Below are 11,905 nucleotides of genomic sequence, written 5' to 3'. Positions count from 1 at the left end.
TTTTCCAATTTGGCTCCTTCCAAGTATGTTGCAGTGTAGCTCTAAGGCTTCTGGGCGTTGCGTTCAGCCCATGTGGAGGGTACCATCTTGGGGAAGAGTGGTATAATCATCTAAATGTTCTCCTACTGTGTGTCATTTTCATGAGATGAAGCCTTTCCTCTGCTGTTTTGCTAATTGGTCAAAGTTAGGAAAAGCAAAGCACCTTCAGTGGACTGTGTAACATCAGCTGACTAGCTCTGAGTATCATTGTGGCTGTCAAAAACTTTTAAGATGCTAAGCACACATGCTAGAAAACCCAAGAGATTCTGAATAGGAAAGCTAACAGTGGAACATTAAAAGATTTTAGCTAAATTAGAATCTGATGGCCTTTGAGCTCCTATACTCTAATACTCAAAGAGCTCAGATACAGTAAACAGCTTATTTGAAAGAGAAGCACAAATATAATAATTTATAACAGATTCCCCCTGGCTGATGCTAAATCCTTCTGACACTGCAACAAATCCACAGAAACAGTTCGAGCTAATTTATGGTTGTCCTCACTGCTGTAAACTTTGAAACACTGGAAACAAGGGGCAAAAATGCCTAACAATTGTTCCCTTGCTCCAGTTGCCACAGGTCTTAGAGTTTTTTTTAAAGAAAGACTTCACACTTTCTACAGAAGAGGTAAATAAAATACATTGCTAGCATAGCACACACACATTCTACATCTTTACTGCATGTTGTGTGCATTTGTGGAGATCTTGGTGTTCACTGAGCTTGGTTTTCCTGCAAACATTTCATTACCAACCTAGGTAACATTGTCAGTGCTTTGGCACAAGGGAGTGTGGTTTCCTGGCTTTTTATGTGTGGCAACTTGTCCTACTTGTCTTGATCAGGGTTGTTGTAGTTTATGTGCCTGCTTCTGATTGGTCTCCCTGGCTTGGTTGGCTGAATGGCTTTACCTTAGATTGTTCCTGCCTACTGTGTTGGTTCTCCCTTATATACTTATTGGTTGCTGGGTGTGTGATAAGGGAACATATCCCTCCAAACTGATTGCATCTTTCTTGGGTCTTTGTTCTTGGACTAGTTTGTAGACCAGGTTTATCTCTATGTGTCCGTTAATGGCTCATCTATCAGAATGCCAGGCTTCTAGGAAGTCTCTTGTGTTCTTAGATTTGGCTTCACCTAAAATAGTTTTCCAGCTGAATTTGTGGTTAAATCTGACCATATTTTTTTTTTAAAAAATCTTAATCTCTTCTGACTACCCAAGTAGTCACTTCTCTGAATTTACAATTATTGCTTTGTATATATAGATCTGCTGCCACCCTTTGCACTGAGAACATTTTTGGTACTTCCTTCTTAATTACTGTATCATTAAAGAATTGCCCAACTCAAGTATGGTTTGAGAATACACTTTGAAGATCAATAAATCGTGCCTCATTGCAGATGACCTCTTTGCCCAGGTGAGCAGACAATGCAAAATATGCCATACTGTGTTTGGCTGAAGAACAGAGGAAATAAGAATTGGCCAAGCATGATCCCAAGAAACCTCTGTTTTGGAAAAAGTTCAAAAGCTTTGCCCAGACTCGTGGTGATAACTTTCTTCCTGAAATACCAGCTGAACACAATTTATGTTGTAATGTCATCTTTGATATAATTTGCTCCAACAGTTAATGCATGCATGGAGAGATCAAAATCAGTCTTTCATTCTAGGGTCCTGCCTCCATTGCCTTTCAAATATTATGGATCTTTAGGAGAAGAGGACATAGGGACATCTTTAAAAAATTACTGATGACCAGTACATTCTGAAAGCACTGATTGCACAAAATGTGGAATTTCCATCTTATAAACGGAGTGTGCTCAGATGCTTTAGAGAAAAAATTATAGCATATTATAGTGGAAAAATCAGTGTGAGAATAAGTCAGCAATACTGAAATTCCTTTCATTAAGTTTATTAATGTTTTCTATCATATACAGCTAGCAGTATGCAAAACAATAGAGCGTTACTTGTCTAATTGAGTATCTCTCCTACTTTCCCTCTCTCTGCCTCAAACTATATAATTAGGTCCTACCTCTACACAAAGGAATAGATGGACACAAATCTGACATTAGAAATGCAAATATTCAAAAAATCTGTAAGAGAGCAAATCAACCTCTTGGGTAAGGATGTGTCATAAGCGCTTTGAAGACTATCCTCAATGTCTGATGGATGAAGTTGCTTGGATTTGCTCTGAGCTGGACTCCAGCTATGCAAGTTCCTTGGAAGAGACTGAGACATGGTCTTGCCAAGTTATCTGAGACAAGTTTGAGCTAGTTATGACAAATATGAATTATATGTTATTTCAAAATAATTATGTTAAGACATGGAATGAAGTTTAAAAAGACATGTTAAGATGGGAGAAATTACAATTGTCATTGTTGGGGAGAATTTCTGTGATAAAAATGATTGTTTTGCCTAGAATTTTTTTTTTCCAGACAATATCAGTTTTGACAACTGATGCACCATTTGAACAGTGGCAAAAGGATATATCTAAGTTTGCATGGCAAGGGAAAAAACCACGAGTTAAATATAACTCATGTTATAAGATGCAAAGGAAAGAGGAGGATTGGGTTTACCTGATTTGAAATTGTATTTTGCAGCTTGCAGTTTGGTTTGAATGAAAGAGGGGGTATTGCTGAGAAATTGAAGGCTTTTAGAGTTAGAAGGACATTACCTGAGATTTGGGTGGCATGGATATTTGTGGTACAATAAAGTCAAGTTTAATGTAGATTTTAAAAATCACTATGTTAGACATGCAAAATTGAGAATATGGAATAGATACAAATCCAGATTGTGCCCAAAAACACCTTTGTAGCTCTCAGCACGAGAAGCATTTTATAGATACTAGAACTCTGTCAAGGGGAGTTTATACAAAATAAAATCAAGAGAACAACTGAGGAACATAATTGCCAATAGTTTTTCTATTTACAGTTATCAGAAAGATTCAAAGCAGACAAAAATTTATGGTATTGAATATTCTAAGACTGACTTTGAAACGGAATTGTGTACAAATGATGAACATGTTATTGGTCAAATGTATAAACTTTTATTGAAATTTGAAACGGAAGAACAAGTGAAAGAATGTATGATAAAGTGGGCTAAGAACTTTGGTTATAATATACAGATGGAACAATGAGAAAATATGTGGCTGAAAGGATTGAAATTTACACTATGTTATAATAAAGAGAACTTTTATAAAATTATGTACCGTTGGTATATGTCACCAGAAAAAATATATAGAATGTATAAAGGTACTTCATAAATGTCTTCTCAGAAGTAAGTCCCACTGAGTTTTAGTGGGGCTTCCTCCCATGTACAGGGTTACAGTCCCAAAATAAGCATTTATGACAAACCAACAAAATAGTCCATTGCACTCTGAGCCAAAGTATTATCTACTTTGGAAAGGATTGATCCCCTCTAGAATCCCACCAGATGCAACTATGTTTACTTTCTCTTTGATCATTCCAACCAATTTTTCAAAGTAATTTATATTTCCAATCCATTTTCCCTTCCTCCTTAAATTCTTTCATTAAGCATGCAGAGAACAGCACTGCCAAAATGCCTCTGACTTAGTGCAGAGGGTAAAAGAGGAGGCTTTCGAAAGTAAGCTTGGCTGCTTTCTGTGGAGCTCCTTTTATCTCAGAATATTATCAAAGGATTCCAAGTGCATTTCACCACATGAAGCACCAATATTGGGGTGGGGGTGGGGGGGGTAGAAAGCAGTTCTCCCTTGTGTGACATTTTCATGGAATAGGAGAATAGGCCCCCAACCTTTCTCACTTTCATCTCTGACACATTTCATTAGTCAGTGATACAGATGTGCAGCAGATGTGCCCAGGCTATCAGGAAGCAGGTGACGATGTGCAATAAATTGGGTGATGCTTAATAGGAGAGAAAACCTTTTGTGGGGGGGAAGATGGGAAGAGCTTGCATGTGAATAATGGAACTGAACCTTTGCTGTTGCACATAATTTCTTTAAAACTTTACAAAATGACAGAGTTCACACAATATATTTTTGTCCACACAATTATATATTTTATTATGACTGTTTTTATATATTGTTGGGGTTTTTTGTTATTTCTTATTGTTGTATGTCGCCCAGAGTCACTTCTTGTGTGATGGCCAGCTATATAAATTTGATAGATAAATATATACATTTAACCATATTGATGACAGGGGTGCTGTGTTATCTGGACTTATTAACCCAATTAACAGTGGGGCAGGAGAGGGGCAGTTTTAACCCTATAATATACAGGACAATTGTGAGTCAAACCACTGGTAAGCCATGTTGTTCAAAACTGACAACCCTAACAATGTCCAAGCCCTTTCTACTTAGTCCTCCAAGAAAAAGAGAGAATTATGGAGCTGCTGAAAATGGAAAGGGCTCCATTACAAAACCCACCATCAAGGCTTAGCCACCACAGAACATGTGTCCCAAACACTGATTGGTTGCCATAACCACATCCACTGCTATCTGCCTACCCAATGGTGAAGGAGGCTGTCATGCACCCAGATCAAATGTTCTCAGAACAATTGGTTGGACTCTCATGCATGTTTCAGTCAACGTGTGTATTACTCTTGCGAGATGAAGGCACGGGAGGGGGAACATTGTTGGCATGTTGAAATCATTTTGTTTGGGCTATCTTGTAATGTCAAGGTCATTTGTGAGGAGCTATTGAAGACAGCTGCAGATTCTTACACTAACTGGCAAAGGGGGGGGCATACCTGAGATGGGGAGTGGGGGGGTTGAATTCACTGAAGATGTTTAATGGGAGAAAAGCGCAACAAAAGACTAAGCTGAAAGCTAGGTTTTTAGGGTTTGGGTTAGACATTTTGTGGTGCAACAGGCTATGGGAATCCAGCATTGTCTTAGTACATTGTACAAACTAGGCCATCACACTAATCCAGAATATGGTTTAGTTTTTTAGGCCCATCATGTTATATGAAGTCAGCAATTATTACTCCAGGTATAAGGGTTGTTGGCATGGTGTAGTATCTCAGCCACATAGTTAATGAATGAGATCCCTTCAATCATATGCACAGCCCAGAAATTTGTTTTGTATAAAATCAGAGTTTAAGTTTTCTGCATAAAAATTAACCTCTCCTCCTCTTCATCACTTCATTGTTTCAGGAGCTTAGTTAGGCATGTTATTTTTGTTGTTGTTGTTGTGTGATTATAAATCACAGTGTCTGACTTAGTGTGATACATGTTCTCAGTTGCTAAGTCAGATGGTTGACCCATCCAAGCCAGACTACAAGGATTCAGGCAAAGGTTTCCTACATTGTTGAGGTCTTTACCTGGAGATACTGAGTTTCTGCCCTTTCCCTAAATATAGATTTTCCTTATAAAGGCTGCATTTTTATCTCGCTGGAGAGGAATTTAGCTATGTTTTCTCTGGTTACTATTATGGCATGTTTTTCCCCCAATATGCTACCAGGCAGATCAACTTTTGTTGCCTGTAATTGGTCTAAGGGAGCTTCTGAACACGCATTTTCTTTGTCGACCTCCACATTTTTGATATTCATGTTGGAGCTTCCTGCAACAGATTAAAAAAGATTTTGAAGCACATTTCTGATACTGTAATTTCCAAAAACCACAATCCCAGAAATTTACTTTAGACTAAATGGGCATACCATTGAAGTTGGTAGTTAAAGTAGTTATAGTTAAAGTAATGCACTACTGAATAGTAGCATGATAATATATCATATTTCTATAGATGGTGTACCCTATGTTTAAAAATGGACCATGATTTGGTAAATTCAGCTGAATACTGAAGCAAGGACAGTCACTGATGACTTGGGTGGGTGGCAAGGACAATTTGTGGTCAATTTAATTAAAATAGGAAATTTATTCTCCCCTCCCCTATAAAGGGCACAAAACATACCAACACCGAGCCAAATGGAGACGGATATGCTGACAAGCAGACCCTACCATAGCGTGGGAAAAACACTAAGAAGAAGGAGGAATCCAGATATAAGACAAAATTCGAACATCTCAATGCTAATTGGATTAACTCCTTGTTTGGAAGGTTTTGATAATGAAAGAACTGATAATGCTATCCTACATGCCCACCTTTATTTTAAAGACCTGAAAGGATTTAGGAAAAACAAAAGGATATTTCCTAAGCAAAGCTTTCAGCAGACGCTAGCATAATTCTCCTGCTGCTGGAGAGGGGAATACTGGCTTTTCTCTGTGTGTATATTTGTATGTATACATTTCTACCAAACATTTAACACAAAAGAAATATTCCAGCTGGGATTCATCAGTGCAAGCTTTTTTAATGCAACAAGGAATGTTAGGTAGGGCCAGGAGCATCAAAATGGTTTCAGCTGGCACCAGAAAAGGTGCACTACCCTACTCAGCAGGTAGGCTGGGTCAACAACGGACTTCTTCAACCATCTTGGAACAAAAAGTTGTCTTTCATGATCACTTATATTTGTTTACTTAACAAGGAAATCCATTTTCTATATGCTTTCTCCCCTCACCCGCTTCCCAGCCAGCTGCTTTGGAGACTGAAAATGCACCAAGAAAAGTCAGCGCAGAGCAGTTACAGCAAATTCCTCAAGAGACAACATCCTGGAAAAAAGGGTGTGTTTGTGTCTGAGTGTGTTTGGAAGGCAGGGAGAAACAATCTTGAAAATCTATTTGCAAATTGTTGAGAATGAACTTCAACTATTCAGAAGGAGAGTTGCTTGTGGAAACCCATTAGCAGCCATTTCAGGAGATATTTGTTCTGTGTTATTCATAACCCTTTTCAAGCTTGGAAGGCTCTCAAGTGAGGAGGGGGAAGTGAACTGACATTCCACATAGAACATGCAATATTGATCCTAAAAAGGGCATTGCTAGAGATCTTTTAACCAAAGAAGGAAGTCCGTAGGACCCACCACAGAGACAGAGAAGAGAGAAGTCCAAGGAGGGGGAATCTTAATGCTTCAGCAGATGCAAAATGTCCCTCTCATGAAACTTGCAACTGTGTATCAAAGGCTGGACTGTGGGTTAGGATTAAGTATTCTACTGGTGGCATAACTATATATTATAGACAGAAAGATCCAGAGAAATGACACCTGGCTAGGTGAGGAAAAGGGTGGAAGGAAATGGAAGGACCTCCAGTAGACTACCCAAAGAGTTGAGTATCCTTGACTATGTTTTGCTAATTTAACTGCAACTATTTATAACATGTGCACATAACCTAAATGTGTCAGACCCCAGTTTCTTTTGGCCTTCCTCAGCATGTCTGCTGGGCATGTTAACTGCAATTACAGGAGTGGTAGTCCAGGACATCTGGAGAGTATCAGGTTGCAGAAGGCTGGTTTTTCTTTCCAGTTAGTGTTGGAAGTTCATACATAGGACAAGAAAAAGAAAATCATCCCCATGAGTAGCTAGCAATCAGAGTCATGATTCTGAATACAGAGGTTCCACTGAATTATTATGGTTAATAACTTCTGATGGCCCTATCCCATGGAGCTCTATTAAGGGCACATTGTTTTATCCCGACATAAGACTGCATCCTTGAGAGGGTGCTGTGCTTCAATAAAGGCTCAGGCAAGAAACTCTCAAAGATACTTAACAAAACAATGCACTCCTTCATTTCTCAGACTGAACAAAGTGACCTGGTAGTTTGCTTTACTTTTACTTTGCACTGCTCTGGGGCTTCCTCCAGCCATGGCAAGCAGCAGAGAAGATGTGAAGTTCTGTGAAATACCTTATCAAAGAAAATCAAAGCTGCCTCACAAAGACATATTTCAAAGTTGCTCAACCTGGTGGACCCTAAGATTTGTTAGAACTGCAGCTCCCATTTCTCCCATTCTAGGACAGGCTAAGAAATGTTTAACCTAACCTGCTAGCAAAAGTAAGGGAGATGGGAAAAGTATCAAGTCTGGATCCTGTACCACAAATTTCCTCCACCTCAACAATTTCCTCAGGTTTGGGGAGGAGGGAACCATGGGTGCCCAAATCCAAGGACACAAATTTGTTTCCAAACAAAGTTTATAGTAGCTGCAGTGGTTGTGGCTATATTCAAGAAGGGACAGGACAAAGAGAACAATATTCTCATTTTAGGAATGAAATGAAACTTCTTTTTGACTTTTTTACTGAATTAAGTACCAAAGTGGAAAAACCATGCTGTAGAAGCTATTAGTATTCAGAACAAATGATATCATGAAAGGTTTCTAGTTCTAATCTGTCTCAATGTTGCTCAGGATTGAACCAGTTTTTCCATCAGTCCTTGATTTACAAGTATTCTTGTAGATTATATATATGAGTTGGTGGCTGTGTAATAAAGGAACTGAAGTGAACCACTTCATACGTTCTCTGGATGAAACTCAAGCCTAGAAGATAGAGCAAAATCATAGCAAATAAGCCCAATTCTATCATATATAGGATATTTCTCATGTTTCTTCATTGATCAAGTATCTTTAATCCAAACTAATTTGCTGGTATGTTCTAAAATTGAGCCTGGATCTATATGAAGTCCCTAGTCCACCTATTAGTTGCCCCACTAATGGTGATCAAATAGCCAAATGCATAATTCCACAATCACACAGGCCAGGTAACTGATTTCATAGGCATCCCTGCAAACTCAACTCTACACAGGGCAAAGAAATTCTTACAGTAATTTTAAACAGTTATCTGGCAGTGTGCCATTGCAGCTTACTTCTGAGCAAACATGCTGAGAATTGCACTCTTAGAGAATCTGTACAAATGATTTTTTAATTAATTTTTATTGCAAATATTTTTTTACAGAATAAAAATACAAATTTAAAGAAAAAAAAGTAAAACTAAGTGAATAAGTAAGAAATAAAAGAAAAGGTTGAAGAAAAAGAGAAGAAAAAAATATAAAGAAGTGGCTTCTTTACAGCAGTTATAAATGCATTTATATTTTATCCTCTCTGAATCTGTGCAAATGATATTCACACAACTTAGTTCCAGGATATTTAATATTGGCTAGATAGGTGAGTCCCCCTCCCATGTTTGCTTTAAACAATAGCAAAAAGCAAACTCTCTTTTACTTCTCTCACCTTCACAAATACTACATTACCCACTTATTTGCTCATACCTGTACATGGAAAAAGCTTCATTATTTTTTTTAAGTACAAGATAATTTATCTTATATGGATAAGGACTATGACATCATCTGTAGCCATTGAGAAAGTTCCAGAGTTCTCATGCAAAAGTTATAACAGTTTAGTAATAGGATACAGATCAAGCTCATGCACTTATTAAAATGTAATAAATAAGATTTTAACAGTCATCTGGTACTTATTTTATGTGCTGTTCTCCTGCCTTTAAAAAGAAGTTAAAATCCTTGAGTCAAAATATCTAATGACATCAGTGATCTCTTTTTGGCTTTTTCTCTCTCATAACAACAACAACAAAACATGTAACATGACTGCTGCGCAAGCTGCATTGGGTACCAGTTTGCTTCTGGGTCCAATTCAAGGTGTTGGTTATTACCTTTAAAGCCCTACATGGCATGGGGCCAGGTTACCTGAGGGACTGCCTCTTCCCCATTACATCAACCCGTCCCACCCGATTGTGCAGAGAGGGCATGCTGCAGACCCTGTCTGTAAGAGAATTTCATCTGGCGGGGTCCAGGAAGTGGGCTTCTCTGCAGTAGCATCCGCCCTGTGGAACATGCTGCCCCAGGAGGTGAGATTGGCCCCATTGCTCCTGGCCTTTCGGCAGAGTCTGAAGACCTGGTTCTGCCGCCTCGCTTGGGGTGGAGAGGGGAATAGATCTACATGGGGATGGTTGCTATAGACCACTCCTCCCACACTTGGACTGTTTTAGATTCTTCACCACTTGGATTCTTTATTTTTACCTCTATTCATATTATTTATTACTGTATTTTATTTTTTGTATTTATGGTTATGGTTTTAATCAATTGTTGTAAACCGCCCAGAGTCCCCCGACGGGAGGAGATGGGCAGGGATAAATTAGATAAATAAAAAAATAAAATAAATATAGTAACAAATCTTCAATCATTAAAAAGCAGAAGATGTAGCTTGCTGGAGTGGCAGAGCAGCAGAGTTACGGGCAATTAAAGCAGCTTTTGGATAGAAGCATTATCAGGCTATAACAAAATCTGCAAGCAGATACAAAGGGACAAAATACCATCGAGGCTAATGCCCATAAAAGTCTTATGCATCTAGCTCTCTTCATATAACTGAAAGTCTAACAGGCCTGAGAGGTACCAGTTTAAGCGTGGGCTTAAACTGAAGGTATGACAAAGCTAACTGCTGCCCAGTTTTCAAGTCTGAATTTGACAAACAGGATGCTCCTCACTTACAGTATAATATGTACAATACTGTACAATACTTTTCAAAAGATACTTATGGGCTTATTTATATTCCTTCTGGAGCTTTGAATTCTTCCAGAGGAAACAAAAAAATAAATGATTCCACCATCCTCTGTGGGTTAGATTGAGAATTACATCCTCTCCTCACCCAGTCTTTTGTTTTTACAGGCTTTTGCTCATTTATTTAATCACTGTGTTGAGTGTTACTTTAATTACTATGTTGAAGGTTGGCATATAACTATGTTAATATCTCAGATTAAGTCTCAGTCAACAGCCAACACTAAAGACCTGACCTCAATCAAACCCTCATATCAATTTCAACTCAGAGCTCAATAAATCCCAATTAACCTTACACTTAACTTTATGAAAAGAGACATGTTAAGCCTTCAAAAATTAAACTGGTAAACAACTGCCATCTACTCTATGCCTAAAAATTCTACTAATGCTATACAGGTAGTCCTCACTTAATGACCATTTAGTGACAGGTCAGACTTAAAATGGTACTGAAAAAACCAACTTACAAACAGCACAGTGTCCCCGTGGTCACGTAATCATGATTTGGGCACTTGGCAACTGGTTTACATTTATGACCATCACAGCATCACATGATCACCATTTTTTACCTTCCTGGCCAGCTTCTGGCAAGCAAAATCAATAGGGAACCATGTGATTTGCTTAACAACCATGTGGTTCACTTAACACCCATGGTGGTTCGCTTAATGACCACTGCAAAAAAGGTTGAAAAATCAGGTCAGATTCACTTAATGACCACTTTGCTTAGCAACCAAAATTCCAGTCTCAGTTGTCGTTAAGCAGGGACTACCTGTAAAGTCATCCTAAAGCAAATTCTGGCACTGGATTCAATGACAGGACACAAAGAAACTTTACTTTACCCCAGCCTTCTGCCTTCTGCCAATAGATATTTTTAATCTTTAAAGTTACCCTGTTAAACCATCCCCATGTAACTTGAGCCTAAGTCTACCGCTAACCCTAGATGCTCACTCTAAACGTAATTCAGTCGCCAAATTCAACCAGAATTCAGTGAAGTGTAACCCTAACCCCACCTTCACCATGATGCCAATAGAAATGCTTAACTGCAAAAGTTGCCCTGACCAACAATTCCCATGTAACAGAAGTCTAATTCTATCATTAAACCTAAAAACCATCCTAAATCTAATCCTGACATGACACTTAAATACAGAGTTCAAGGAAGCCTAACTCTAACCTTACTTTGTCCTTTATGCCAATAGACATTTTTAACCTAAAATTTAGTCTGCCAAAAAATCTCCATGTAACAATTACCTAAGACTACCCTTAATCTTAAAAATCTGTCCTAATTCTAATCTTGACACCAAATTCAACCACGAAGCCCAAGGAGGCATGAATGTTTAACCCTAAGAGCAACCCTGGGGGAAAAAAAATCCCCATGTAACTTAAGCCTCAAGGAAGCCTAAGCATAAGCCTACCTCCTTACAAAAAGATAAATTTTTAACCCTAAAATTACCCGGCAAACAGTCCCTAGCTAACATAAGCGTAAGACTTCCACTAATCCAAACAATGCACCCTTAACCAAACCTTCACCCAAAAT

The sequence above is a fragment of the Candoia aspera genome, chromosome 3 (assembly GCF_035149785.1).
Source record: "Candoia aspera isolate rCanAsp1 chromosome 3, rCanAsp1.hap2, whole genome shotgun sequence".
NCBI lineage: Eukaryota > Metazoa > Chordata > Lepidosauria > Squamata > Boidae > Candoia > Candoia aspera.
This window is presented reverse-complemented; position numbering follows the sequence as displayed.